General features: G+C 34.0%; 1 non-coding gene across 1 annotated transcript; it reads left to right on the top strand.

The window, feature by feature from the left end:
- Window positions 1-8,748: 8,748 nt before the first annotated feature.
- Window positions 8,749-8,857, top strand: LOC147524515 (small nucleolar RNA R71). Its single transcript, XR_015206075.1, has one exon. It is a non-coding gene; the product is annotated as a small nucleolar RNA R71 (small nucleolar RNA).
- Window positions 8,858-10,695: the final 1,838 nt, after the last annotated feature.

The following is a 10,695-nucleotide window of genomic DNA, read 5'->3' as shown; positions in this document are numbered from 1 at the left end:
AACTCAAACTAATACAGACTCCTTCCACTAGTACAGATAGTGCACTAATACAGACTCATTCCACTACTATAATACCAAACAACTCAAACTAAATTAACACTAAAACTCAAACTACTTCCACTACTACAATACTACTGGAAATGACAGTGCACTCAAACTCCTTCCACTACAATAACACTGGAAATCACATTACACTCATCTAATTTTACAATGAAACTGAAACTCCTTCGCCAAACCATCGTCCTCAATTTCAAATGTTATCTTGACTTTTTTATCTCTTTTGATTTCATCTCTTTTTGAAGATGATGAAGAGCTGGCTGGGGAAGAGCTTGAACTCGCTGCCGACTCAATATTGTTCATTAGCAATTCCTCATACCATTGGAAATCACTCCCGCACTCGGTGCAATTCATAAATTTCTTGCCTTCATTTTCATTTTTCTTTTTTGATGTGTTAACCGGCCTTTCTAACCCCTAGACAATTCGCCTTTCTGCATCTTAGACTCTCCAAAGATACCATTGACGATGCTCTCGAGTCTTCCAACCACTGGAAGTCTCCACAAACGCGGCATGCCAAAAAAAATTGCCCAAGAGAATGGCTTTGGCGAGACTGTTTCAAGATCCTACTTCCGCCACATTTTCGAAAACAACACGGTGTGAATAACCAATAACAATTGTTAGATGAATGATTTGACTCACCACACCTATTACAGAGATTTCCAGTAGTTGACATTTTCGAAATTGCACAAAATCAAAACCCTAAATTAAAATACCAACTAGAAAACTTATGAGATAATGAAGGAGATGTGATTAAGAGACAAATGAAGAAGACGGGGTTATTTCTTCATGTTCACAAGTCCAGAAACAAAAAAATGGAGAGATGGCAATTTAGAAAGAAAGAAAAAAATTCACGAGTCCTTGAAATTTTCACAAGTCTATAAATTTTCACGAGTCCTTGAAATTTCACGAGCAGTCTTCCTTGAAATTTCAGGTGCTTGTCACGTAAGCACCACATCAAATTTTGTTAGCTGTCCATTTTAATACCGACACGCCATCTTCCGTTAGCACACATAAGCAGACGTTTGTACACATAGGCAGCTGTTTGTACACATAGGCAAATTTTCTAACGGAAATATGAAAAAGCACGCAACACGTAATTATTTGTGTTGTTGTTTGTGTTACGTATCTTTTGCAAATCTTACTTAGCCTATTAAATATTGATTAGTATAGTGGCTAGCAAGGTATCAATCCTACTCTAAATAACTAAGTGATGATAATAGAAATTCCTAATCTAAGTTACTCTAATGGATGCAAGTAAAAGATGTGGCTAAGTAATAATTAATATATGGTTGATTTGATTTGAGATTTAAACTATGCATAAAATAAACTAATTTAAATATATGAATATGAATCAAGAGAGAGAATATCTTGGGAGAGATGAATCCACCAAAATCATAGAATTAGTCTAATAGATCAACCTATCATGTTTAATATAAATCACCAATAGAAACTCACCATACCTACAAACCTTATGCTCATAACCATGATGATAATATGTGGCTTTCAATGTGCTTTCTATCTTTCCATCAAATATTTCTTTAATCTCCAATGATATCTTCTATCTAACCAAATTGTGCTTTAAGTGGCATTCAATATACAACTCTAGGTGTCATAGAAAATCCACATGTGGCATTAACCATACAACTAATTGAGGTGCCATAAAGAATCCAATCATCACACTAGAACACTAAAAACTAAAAGAAAAGAATCTAGGGTTTGTGCTATTTGGCTCTACACAATCATGAATTACTCTAAGACCTCCTAACCTCCACAGGAGCGTTAGATCAATGGACGAATAAGAAGAAACTCAATGAGGGATTTAAACTAAAACATGATAGAAGAAGAACTAAACTAAAACATACAAAAAAGGCTTCATCTCCCCTCCCAAGAGAAGGGAGATTAGCCCCTCATACTATGCTATGAACACAATATGAAAATGAATAATCTTTATAGATATTAATGGTGAAAAGGTCTGAACTTTCTTCTCTCTTAATTCTAGATCTAAGATGCAAACACTAAATTTCCTAGATGATGTAAACTGAGGTTTTTATGCCTTATATATTGGCTTATATGCTCGTCTAGATAGAGATCCAAATCCTATGTTTATTTGGTGTCAAACTCTCTGTAATCTTTCTAGAAGAAATTCTGGAAAATTTAAATTCGGTTGGACCAATATTGGACGTGGCCCACTTGCTTCATTGCAAGCAGCTATTTCCCAAGCTACGACTTTCGGCGACTTTCGGTTTTCCTAATTTTTGTGAAACTCTGACTTCTTTTCCATGTTGTTCTCATCTTCCTATGAAGTTGAAATTAAGGCTTTGAGATCAGATTGAAGACTCTTCTAACTCAATTATTATCCTCTTTTAGAGTCCCATTAGGTTTGGCACTTATGGAGACAAATATGACATTTTTGCCCTAGGCCTTTAACTGTAATTCCCAGTGACTCCTTTTTGACTTGTTTGACTTCTTTTCCCTCCAAATTTCACATTTAGGTTCTTTGATCTGCAAAAACTCAAATTGCATTATATTAGAATATTTCAATATAAAATGGATACTAACATACACATAATTGGGGTTATAAATCATTACTTTTGAGCACTTATCACAACCCCCAACTAGCATTTTGCTAGTCTCTTAGCAAATATGTGGTATACTAGAGAAGTGTTCAAAGCTAACAATACTAATTAAATAATAAACTAACTCACTTTCGCAGGCATCGCGGTTGCATTTACCATATGCAACAAGGCCTTAAACCTGTAAGTTGCCCTTAAAGGACGAGTTATAGCCTCGTGAGGGTTTTAAGTTGATATACCCACAAAATCAAAAGGTTACTACTTATCACACCCATGATCATAAAATATTAGGCTAAGGTTCTATTCATAAAGATAGAAAAGACTGACTAATCATCCTAACTAGAGCTTATTCATTTTTAACCATTTTGATTTCTTTCTCTTTTCCAAGCAACGTAATTTCTACCTCACTTTTGGATTAGTATTTTGACTTCAAATCTCACCATTTCATACACTCACAAGAAAATCTCTCTCAGATAAGTTTTCGATTTTACCTCCATATACAGGGAAATGAGTAAAAAGTAGAGCATCCCACATATTTAGTCAGAAAGACGAAAATTTTCAAATATATAAATTAAGTCTCATGAAAAGAATGTCAATCACATTTGAAGTGTCGGGTCCTTCACTTTAGCATCCTTTCACCTATTCTATACTTCATATCATACTTTAGTGATAACTCTGGGTATTAAAACAGGACTTAGGACAGGTTAACAAGAAAAAGGTAAAAAGGATTCAAAAATTTCTGAGAATATACTAAAGACTTTGTGCTTTTGACCTTCTTGGAAATTTTCTTCACTTGTAGACTGCAACACTTGAACTCTATCATTACTTTTGCTCAATTATTTATATTTCTTTTTTTTTTTTTTTTTTTTTTTTTTTTTTTTCTTTTTCTTTTTCTTTGAGCAAAAGGAATGATTTTCTTCATTTGACTTTGGTAAAATTTCCTTCAAAATCTTCTTCGTTCTAGCTTTCTCTTTAGTTCTTTAGAAATCCTCAGAAATATGGATAAGGCTAATAATATGGGATATACTCCTTATCTGGAGTTGGGTTTAAGATGATTGGTTTAAGAATAAAAGGTTTAATATATAAGGCTCAAAAGTGGTTAATATGATAATCCTACTAGGTGGGATAAAGGCTGATTGGTTCACTACTTGACTTATCAAGAGTATGATATTCGCTTTGAATAGACTACAAGACCTAATGGCTATCTCCCCAGTTGATGCCACCTCGTGATTGACCAAATCAAGAATAAATGAGACTACACAACGAATTTAAGCACAAAAAAATGGTTGAGTCAACTTGGACTCAGATTTACATAAAGACTCTCCAAGGAATTAAAATTGAAAGGCTCAAGTCTCACAGGTCAAGTCTCTGTACTAATCCTCTAGTTTGGTAGAAGTTTAAGTTGCTCTTTCATTTGAAATTCCTCTAGTGGTGTATTATATGAACTTACTTTAGACTAAGACTTTTATTAGTGAGATCTACTTCTAGTAATAGAAACTTAGTCTAAAAGTCTTACTAATCCTGGTCATGAGTTATAATTTCCTATTTCATTAGCCAGTTTAAACGATAAAAATATACTTTTCACCTAGAATCACCATAATTCACATATAAACTTTCCAAATATTGTAATTAAAATATTGCAAAATTTTAATTTTCACCCCCCTAACTAAATTAGGCATTGTCCTCAATGACTAAATAAAATAACTGAAAGCTTACCATAATTTAAATGATTAGAGAAGGAGGGATATTACCTTAAATGTGTGCAAAATTACATCAACTAAAATCTGTAGAATTTATATTCTTAACAAAACAAATAAGAGTGATAATTCATAAGGATCAATAATTACTACAACAACTAAATATTTGTCATGTGCTCAATCCGTAGAGTTATACGTCTCCAAAAAGGTGGAGAAAAGGTGCTAGAGTGGAATGAGTCATATGTACAAATGACACGACTGAAAAATAAAAATAAAAATTAAACAATAAATAATAATATTAATAATAATAATAATAAGTTAAATCAATAGTTTTATTGTTGCACGAAATACAAGATTTGTCTCTGCCTAAAAATAAAAGAGATAAAACCATAATAGACAATCAAGTACATGAGTGATCAAAAATAGTTATTAAGAAAATGCAGAACTATGAGCTGAGTCCAAATTTTTCTACCATAAAATCAGTTATGATAATAAGCTCAGATTCATTATCCCAATACAACTCCATTTTCCGAGGCCACTCGCCTTCTCATAATCAATTCGACAATCATAAAAACATCAAACAATATATCTTCGGGACATTTGTCACCCTTAGAATACAAAGAGGCAGTCCCAACCCGATTTTCACATTCTTGTTTAAAAATCCGTTCATGGCATTGTTATCAAACAATTCTCCATATGAGAGTTACGCCTTTGAATTTTTTCGTTCGGTCATCATGTCCAACTGTTTGCCAACTTGTCCTTGAGCTTATTATATATTGGCCAAACTTAAGAAAAGAACCAATACAGCACACCGAATCAGTGAAGGATGGTGAATCAGTCATTAAAGTTCAAAACTGGATCACAAAAGAGCGAACAAGTCCTTAAGGTTCAGGAACTTCATTCTCTCAAAATCCTCTCAAGCCTAAACAAATACCCATACTTCATCACATTATCGCCCTTTATTTCCTACAGTCTCCCGCCATACAACATTAAAAAGATAGAAACCCAAATTCAAATAGAGAATTTTGACAACCCGTAACCGAAGCTGAGCAGTGTATCTAGCAAAAATTTGAGCTGTTAATCGGAAAAGCAGGATGTCCAAAATACTGTTTGGAATTGTGGAATTCCAAAATATAGAATTAGAAACAATTGGGAACTGACCGGCGGTCAATCTTGCCAGTTAGCAAGTGCTGATAATGATAACTAGAGGTTGCAGCGCCTATTAATGGGTAGGGGTGAAGTGGTGATAATGATGAGGGAGTGGTGGATGCTATGTTATGAGGATAACTCATTGTGATAACGATGAGGGAGCTGTGAATGCAGTTGGAAGAAGGAGTGGTGGGTGCGGCTGGAAGAAGAAGAAGATCGGTCTTTTTTTTTGTTTGATTAGGCTTTTTTATAGTATTCAGGCCCATTTAATTGGATTGATACTTAGAGTAGGATTTGGTTCCGAAATACAAAAGTATTCTACCTCACTTGACCGAAACAGAGAGGAATTTCACCTCACTAGTTCACGCAGTGATACAGATGCATCGCATAACACTTCTAGGCTCAAATAAATTGAATTCTTATTCATAAAAAAAAAATCATATTCATAAACTATTGATAATATAAGAAAAAAAACAACTAAGCCCATGACAGCAGGAAATAAACTTATTACTACTACTTCTACCCTCTTTCTAATACTATACCATAACAACTAAAAACTAATCAATTCTCCATACTCTTGATGTTTAAAGCTCCTCCCCGAACCTTTTGTGTTGATGGGATAGAGAATACAGAGATGTAGAAAGTGTTGATGTAGTGAACGCAGGAGACGCTACAAAATATAGCTTTATAGGAAAACTTTTCAGAAGTGTTCCACGTCTCTACTAGTCATAATGTCATTGAAGCTGAAGCTTCTCGACACATTTGGGGCAGATTTCAACTCCTATCTTAACTCGAATTCCAAAATCTATCGCACTCTCCCTCTTTTGCTTTGCATGAATTGGGTTAGTTTTCCTGATTATATTGGAACTTCCCTAGTCCTCTATCATTGTTTGAATTGGATTTGGAGAAAGCTACTCATAGTTGGAATGGAAATATAAAAAGCTCAAGAATTCGTTGAGTTTTTTACTTTATACCTTCAACACAGGTTCAGGTACGCATTTATTTTCTCAGTTCGATTTCCTTGTCATGAGCTACTGATTAAACTATCTATTTAAACTACTTGGGTTTCCTCCCATAAGCACTACGTTTAATGTCGCCAGCCGACACAGAGGGGGGAAACTTAAGGTTACCCCCCTAACTAGCTTAGGAAATTAATTTTATAAATTTGTAGGTCTTTTATAGTCAGATTCCCTAGACTTAAACTTGTTTGTAATCAGATTTTTGCTCTTTTTATCTTCCTTCTTTTCCATGCGTGACCTATACATTTTAGTAGAGAGCGAGCCATCTTAATTAAATCTTTGATAAATCTACGATTAAAAGTAGCTTGACATAAAGATGCTCGAATGTCTTCTATTTTTGTATGAGGTTGACCAGTGTCTAACAATGTATTAATATGGTGTATAATATTATCCTTGTTATAATTCATGCCTAATTGTGAGACACATGATAAAAATGGATCTTTGTGGTGAGTGTTTCTAAAACTTTTATTAGCTATTGTGTGTACTATACATAGATCATCCATCTTTTCCATATCATCGTCAGGGTTTCTAAATAGTGTAAATATGTTTACATCTACTCTCATATTCCCGAAAGTGATAGACATGTTCCCATTCCTACAATTTATTAGAGCTTCTGCTGTTGCTAAGAATGGTCTACCCAAAATGATAGGAATTTGGTTTCTATTTGTAGGTAAAGTGTCAAGAACTATAAAATCAACGGGGTAATAAAAATCAGAGACCTTGATAATCACATCCTCTATTACCCCTTGTGGAATCTTAATAGACCTATCTGCTAATTGTAGTCTAACATTTGTTGGTTTCAAGTCCTTTAACCCTAGTTGTTTATAAACTGAGTAAGGTAACAAATTCACACTAGCACCTAAATCCAATAATGCTTGATCAGTGTAGTCCTCTCCTATTATACACGTAATTGTAGGACTACCGGGGTCCTTATGTTTTACTACGGCTTTGTTATGTAGAAAGGATGAACAACTTTGTGCAATAAAAGCGTCCTTAGGAATATTTGTTTTCTTCTTTACTAGGTCTTTTATAAATTTTGCATATGAAGGTATTTATTTAATTGCACTTAAAAAAGGAATATTGATATGTAGACTTTTAAAAATATTCATGATCTCATTATATTGTGCTTCCTTTTTGTTATCTTTTAACCTAGAGGGGAATGGTGCGGGTGGAATTTTTTCGGTTACCTGCTCTTTGGTTTTTTTAGTTTCAACTGTCTTTTCCTTATCTTTTGTTATAACAACTTCATCAGAATCAGGTATGTCAACTTTGTTATCTACTTTCTTTCCTGACCTAAGGGTAGATATTGAGTTAAGCTGCCTCGTGGGTCTTGGATGAAGGGGTGGTTTCAACTTGATAAACATTTCTACCTTTAGGGTTTTGTTCAGGTTAACTTGGTAGAGTTCCCTTGGAGTGCAATGCGCTAGACTAGCTAGTATTTGATTGAATTGTTGGCTCATCTGTTGAGTTATTTGTTGAGCCATAATATTAATTTTTGGTCAATTCTTTTGAATTCATTCTCGGTTTTGGTGGTTAAAGCTTTCATGGTTTCATCTATGGTGTTGGGTTGGGTTTGGTAATTAGCCATAGGATCAATAGCTAATTCTCTGTTCATGTTTGTTTGTTGTTGTTGTTGTTGTTGTTGTTGTGGATAATACTGTGGAGAAGGTACTACTGTGCCTCTATTATTCATGTATTGTTGCCTATTGTTCCCTTGATAACCACGAAAACCATATTGGTTTCTTTGTGGAGACATGTTCATCTCCATTGATAATTATTTCGTGGATCTTGGTTATAGTTATTACTAAAGTTATGGGCAACAAATCTTGGACAAATTAGTGTATCATGGTGCGTGGCTTAAAACAACTTTCACAAAATTGATTGGCACTCATTGCTTGTTGAGGTTGATTATTCATTAGAGGGTTTGAAGTAAATGAATCAAATTTCTTGTTTAAGTTTTCGATTCCTGTGGTTAAACTAGCAATGACACCTTCAAGTTTCTCATTGAGTTCGTTTTTAACCTCATACATACCTGGTTTACTAAAACTCATCCCCCATCTACCCGTGCCATGTCCTCATGGTCACTACTATAGGCCCAATCCTTAGAACTCTCGAGAGGAAAAGTTTTGCAAAAAGTGTAGGGTTTTCGGGGAGTAAGACTAGTAAATCTTCCTCCATTCATTGATTCAATTAACCGGACGGTTCATAGGTGAAAGACCTTTTATAAAGTAATGTACGATATTAAGTATGTCAAAACCATGATGTGGACAATGGACAAGTAAATCATTAAATCTATCCCATGTTATATGGAACTCTTCATTAGGTTTTCCTTTGAAGGTTGAAATAGCCAATTGCATGGCTTCAGTTTTACGTAAAGGGTAATATTGTTTCATAAACTTTTGTGATAGTTGCTCCCAAGTAGTTATAGAATTAGAGGGTAGGGATCTATACCAACGTAGTGTGGCATCCTCAAAAGTCAAAGGGAACAACCTTAATCTAGTCTCTTTAGGGGAGAGATGAGGTGCTTTAAAAATACTTAATATGCTCAAGAACTTACTCAGATGATTATACGGTTCTTCATTTGTTTTGCCATAGTATCTTGGCAACATATTAAGAATGGTGGGCTTAATATCATAGTTATTGTTATTGTCGGGTATCACTATGCAGTTCGGTGGTTGAACCACGATAGGTTGAAACAAGGTGCTAAGAGTTCTTTGATCAACCATGGCGGCTAATAGTACTCTCTCTGGTGTATCCTCTAAATCTACTAGTGGTGCATGTGTGTGTTTCAGATTCATACTCAGATCTTGAGTTCGATGGTGTGGTCTCCTCCAAAAACAGAATTGGAAGATTGTTACAAGAATTAGCTCTTTTGATTAAACGTTTACGAGGTGAATCACGAAACTAAGTTTTCATGCACTAGATAATAAAGCTATATAAAATAATCTAATATGCACTTAATTAACTAAATTATATTATTAAACTATATGATGCTAACTATTAATGCTAATTATGAAACAGCTAACAGGGGATTCACGGTGGAAGAGAAGCACTTACTGTTACAGCAAGCAAAACAAGCCCAAAAATTTTGAAATTTTTATAGAAGCTACCTGATACATCCAGAGAGTAGCCTGTAAAATTTCAGAGCAATCAGAGTTTGTTAAGTCCCTCTTCTGTACTGTTTAATCCTGCAGAGTCCAATGAAGAAGTTTTCTGCACACACTGTAAACAATCGATTGAATAAATAAGTAAAAGAGAACTAAAAATCACGAAATTTTTACTAGAGTCTCCTGCCGTGTCAGGGATGATCCTGTAAAAAGGTTGGATTATTTAGAGTTTTACAGATACTTCTTCTCGACTGTTCTTCCAGAGACCTTGGTCCTGAAAAGCTGTAGAAACACACTGAAAACAAGCAACTAGCTAAGTGGTCAAAACAAGTCAAACAATACTCAAATTTTTACTGCAAGCTCCTGACAAATCGAGGTTCCTCCTGTAAAAAATTTAAAAGTTTTGATAATGTACAAATAACTCTGCTCGACTGTTTTTACAGATGCTTGCGTCCTGAAAACTGAAAACGGGGTACTGCAAAGACGATGTTAGTTACCCAGGTAAGGCAAGTACTAAAAATTCGAAAAAAAATTCAATAAATTACCGATACTGTACAGATCAACTCTGTAAAATTTCAGAATTTTTTGAAATTTATAAATACGTTTTCTGTGTTGTTCTTTTATGTTAAACAAACACTAAACTTTATGAAAATACTTTCTACTATGCAAATCTAATTGAATTATGCTAAATTAATATAATTATGCTAAATATGCAATTTAAACTATATGAATTCCTAAATTAAAGTAAACTAAATTAAATATTATATCACCTAATCAATTTAGAGCGGGCAGCGGCACCATTGAAAAAGCACGCAACACGTTATTATTTATGTCGTTGTTTGTGTTACGTATCTTTTGCAAATCTTACTTAGCCTATTAAATATTGATTAGTATAGTGGTTAGGAAGGTATCAATCCTACTCTAAATAACTAAGTGATGATAATAGGAATTCCTAATCTAAGTTACTCTAATGGATGCAAGTAAAAGATGTGGCTAAGTAATAATTAATATATGGTTGATTTGATTTGAGATTTAAACTATGCATAAAATAAACTAATTTAAATATATGAATATGAATCAAGAGAGAGAATAT

Source organism: Coptis chinensis, chromosome 1 (assembly GCF_015680905.1).
Source record: "Coptis chinensis isolate HL-2020 chromosome 1, ASM1568090v1, whole genome shotgun sequence".
Lineage (NCBI taxonomy): Eukaryota > Viridiplantae > Streptophyta > Magnoliopsida > Ranunculales > Ranunculaceae > Coptis > Coptis chinensis.
Note: the sequence above shows the minus strand (reverse complement) of the source record. Positions and strands in the feature narration are given on the sequence as shown.